Raw genomic sequence first — 5,011 nt, 5'->3', positions numbered from 1 at the left:
ATTTTGATTTGTAGGATTGTTAGTTTCCTTTGTGGTTACCTTAATATTTACCCCTATTTTTCTAAGTTTATACCAGTCTTTTATTTCTTTATATCTCCTTGACTTCCCCTCCATATGAAAAATCTATGTTTAAATTTTTAAGTCCCTCTTTTTTGTTTTAATGTCATTGTTTACATATTGATATCTCTGTTTCCCTATTTTCAACGTTTTAGCTTTGATTTATTTTTGTGACTTCCCTATCTAAGTCAATATCTGATTGCTCTGTCCTGTGTTCTAGTCTTGCATTGTTATCTGCTGTTATTGCTTTTCTAACCAGAAGACTCCCTTTAGTATTTCTTGTAAATTTCATTTGGTTTTGCAAATTCCCTTAATTTTTGTTTATTTGGAAATGTCCTAATTTTGCCATCATATTTCAGAGACAGTTTTGCTGGATATATAATTCTTGGCTGGCAATTATTTTCCTTCCAGGCTTTATATATGTCATCGCATTGCCTTCTTTCCTGCATGGTTCCTGCTGAGTAATCCGAGCTTATTCTAATTGACTGTCTCTGGAGATGACTTTGCTTTTATCCCTAGCTTCTCTGAAAATTCTCTTTATCTTTGGTTTTGGCATGTTTGATTATCATATGTCTTGGTGACTTTCTTTTAGGATCTCCCTTATGTGAGGTTTGATGAACATCTTGGATAGATATCTTCTCATCTTTCATGATACCAGGGAAGTTTTCTGTCAACAAATCTTCAACAATTCTCTCTGTATTTTCTGTTATCTTCCCCTTTTCTGGTACTCCAATCACTTGTAGGTTATTTCTCTTCATAGAGTCCCACAGAACTCTTGGAGTTTCTTCATTTTTTCTAATTCTTTCATCTGTTTTTTCCTCAAATAAGTTGGTGTCAAGTGCATTATCTTCAATCTCACTAATTCTGACTTCCATTCCCTCATTTCTGCTCCTATGACTTTCTATTGAGTTGTCTAATTCTGAAATTTTATTGTTAGTCTTCTGGATTTCTGATTACTGTCTTTCTATGGATTTTTACTGCCTATTAAATTTGTCATTATGGTCTTGAATAATCTTTTTAAGTTCTGCTACTGCTTTGTCTGTGTGTCTTTTGGCCTTCTGTACATTTTGTAAACTTTCATTTCTAATTTCTTGAAGAGTTCTGTATATTAATCTTTTGTATTATGCCTCTGGGGTTCCAGGAAATTCTCTTCCCCCAGGAAATTTATTGATTCTTTATGTTGGGAGCTTGCTGAAGCCATCATGGACTGCCTCTTTATGTGATTTGATATTGACTCTTCTCTCTGAGCCATCAGTGAGTTATTATATGGACTTCTGGGTAACATGGCACTATAGTCAGAAGTACCACTCCATCCCTCTGCAGCAAAGATCAGAAAAACTAAGTCAAACAGAGTCACACGTCAGTCCTGAAACCCTAAGCATCGAATGAAGAGATAAAGAACTCAGCCAAGCACTGAATGGAATAAGAAACTGACCGAGAACAGAGAGTAAGGAAAGATACATTCAGAGGTCCCCTATCAGCTACCACAGCACAGATCTACCCCCTTGAACTGCTATCGGAGATCAGCGAACAAGGGGTACAAGAAAGCAACTTCATGGAGCTTCCAGCAGGAGACATAACAACCGGTAACCAATGATATAGGCTTTCCCACCCCCCACCGTTGTTCACCCCCACTTAGTCTCCTCTGCTTCCTGCAGCCACAGTCTCTTGGCCAAGAAACACCAGCTTCATACCTGTGTGGCTTAGATTCCACCCACCCATGCTGGGCGGCTCCCTGAATGGTTTTTGTTGGCTGCTGGTCTGCTTTTTTCTGCTTCTTTAGATTTCTTACTTACTTCTCACCATCTCCCATCCTCTCTCTCATATACCTGGCTCCAAGTGCTATCTTTGCTTCTTCCTGAAAGGCTGTGAAACACCGCTCGACTGTGAAACTGCCTCCCTACCGATGCAGCCACGCTAGTGGAATACCCGGGGCTTTTTTCTTTGTTTGTTTGTTTGCTCTGATTTGTTCTGTTTTTTTTGTTTGTTCTCTTTTTATTTTCTTGGCTTGGGAGCCCCTGCTAGCCCAGCAGTATCACGCAGCTAGAAGCTACTCCCTTACTCTGCACAGATGCACAGCGACATCCCTGGGGGCATTTCCTTTTTCTTGTTTTTTGGTTTCTTTGTTTTGTTTTCATCTCTCTCTTATTCCCTTTTTATCTTTCTTCATTTCCAGTTTCTCGATTTATTCATTTTTTTCTTTTACCCTTTTTCTTTTTTTTTTATTTTTGTTTTTTCCCATTTCTCAGTCTCTCATCTCTCCACTCCAATAGCAAGCTTCTTTAGCATTCTCTTTTGTTTGTTTGTTTGTTTTTGGCTCCTGTTCCTCTCTTCTTTCTCTCCTCTTTCCCATACCCATCTTAACTCCACACATCACAATCTGCCCCATCCTTTCTGCCTACCTGCACCATGCACTGACCATCACACTCCCAAGCAACACAGGCATGGCCTACTGTAACCTCCCCTGCACTGATTCCCATTCTGCACTGTCAGACCTGATACGTGCCACAAAAAACCCATCCCAGAAATTCCCCTTCAGCTGGACCTTCCCTGCTGTACCATACCTGAGTGACTGACCCTGCCCATTGGAGAAGGAGGTGAAAAGTACCATGCCCACAGATGAGCAAACAACAAAGAACACAGCCTGCCTGTTCAGATATAACCAAATAAAACAAAAAATCAGGGTGAAACTCACAAATCTGCCATTAATAAATGAGGAAAATAACCACTGAATGTCCCAAAGACAGCAGACAATATCAAAACATTTACAAAAACAGGACAGGATGGTTCCATTAGTTGCCCAAAATAAAACACCAGATGACTTTCCAGTAGCAGAAAAGGCACTACAACTACCCGTTAGGGAATTCAAATCTCTAATACTCAGAATTATCCAAGAGTTGAAGCAAAAAGCAGACAAAAATGGGGAAAAAAATAGATAAATACATGGAAAAAGCAGACAAATTCATGGAAAATACAGACAAAAAAATGGAATAATTCAAGAAAATAATACAGGAACAAAATGCCAAAATAAATCCACAACTAAAAATCATACAAAAACAACAATTAGAAATTCAAAAGATTTCAGAAATGGACAGTGTCTTAGAAGGGCTGAGGAGCAGGTTTGAAACAGTGGAAGACAGGATCAGCAAAATTGAAAACAAACACTTGGCTACAACTCTGAGGAAAAATCAGAAAAAAGAATGAAGAAAAATGAAGAAACCCTGAGAATTATGTGGGATACAATTAAAAGCAAAAATCTGCGTGTGATCGGAGTTCCAGAACAGGTGAAGAAAACAGAAAACACAGAGAGGATCATTGAAGAATTGCTGACAGAAAACTTCCCCAATATCATGAAAGATGAAAAGCTGACCAACAAAGAACCTCAACGAAACTCATATAGGATAGACCTCAAAAGAAAATCACCAAGGTATATCATAATCACACACAAACAAACAAAGAATCCTCAGAGCAGCTTGAGAAAAACCAAAAGTCACATACAGAGAAGAAACAATAAGACTAAGCTCTGATTATTCAGCAGAAATCATGCAGGCAAGAAGGCAATGGGATGACTTATATAAAACCTTGAAAGAAAAAAATTGCCAGCCAAGAATAATATATCCTGCAAAACTCTCGTTCAAATATGATGGTGAAATTAGATCATTTCCTGATTAACAGAAATTAAGGGACTATGTAAAAACCAAACCAAACTTACAAGACTAATTAAACAGAGTCCTTCGATCTAAGAACAAACAACATCAGACCACAGGCTGAATCTAGGACACAGGATTGTACTAGCCAGAGACCAACCTAGGAAATGAACTCTTAAGGACTATCCAAAACCAAAAGAATTACAACAGGGAGCCAGAGAGGTTAATCTGTAAATGACAACAGCATCAGAACAATAAAAGATGGAATAAATGGTGTAGGTATAGAACCTTCTAATGGAAAGGAAGGCAAGGCAATACCAAGTACTAATAGACTGGTTCAAACCTAGGAAGATAAGGGTAAATTTCAAGGTAACCACAAAGAATGTTAACAAACTTACTCATCAAAATAAAGGAAAAAAAAAAACATGAAGTGTCAGTAAAAACAAAAGAATTGAAAAAAAATCCACAAACAAAAGGAATTCAGCACAGGAGAGTAAGAGGAACAAAGAAAACGTCAGCACCAGAAAAAAGCACTACAAAATGCAATCCCATTCCTAGGAATATATCCTAGGGAAATAAGAGCCATCACATAAATAGACATGTGCACATCCGTATTCATTACAGCACTGTTCACAATAGCAAAAAGATGGAAACAACCTAGATGTCCATCAACAGACGAATGGATAAACAAACTATGGTACATAAAAACAAAGGAGTATTATGCAATGATAAAGAACAATGATGAATCTGTGAAGCATCTCATAACATTAATGAAACTGGAGGACATTTTGCTGAGTGAAATAAGTCAATCACAAAAGGACAAATATTGTATGAGACCTCTACTGTAAAAACTCATGTAAAAGTTTACACAAAAAAAGAGATAATCTTTATTGGTTACAAGGGTTGGGAGGGGTGGGGAGGGAACTAAATAGACAATAGATAAGTGATAACTTTGGTGAAAGGTAAGACAGTACACAATACTGGGGAACCCAGCACAACTTGTACAAGGAAAGGTCATGGAAGTTCCATAGACACTTCCAAACTCCCTGAGGGACTGAATTGCTAGGGGGAGAGCTGTGGGGACCATGGTCTCAGGAAACATCTGGCTCAATTGACATAATAACATAGTTTATAAAGACAATGTTCTACATTCTACCTTTGTGAGTAGCAACTGGGGTCTTAAAAGCCTGTGAGCAGCCATCTAAGATTCTCCACTGGTCTCATCCCTCCGGGAGCAAGGGAGAATGAAGAGAACAGGATACAAGGAAAAGATTAGTCCAAAGGACTAATGGACCACAGCTACCACA

The sequence above is a fragment of the Trichechus manatus genome, unplaced genomic scaffold, assembly GCF_000243295.1.
Source record: "Trichechus manatus latirostris isolate Lorelei unplaced genomic scaffold, TriManLat1.0 scaffold00002, whole genome shotgun sequence".
NCBI classification, from domain to species: domain Eukaryota; kingdom Metazoa; phylum Chordata; class Mammalia; order Sirenia; family Trichechidae; genus Trichechus; species Trichechus manatus.
This window is presented reverse-complemented; position numbering follows the sequence as displayed.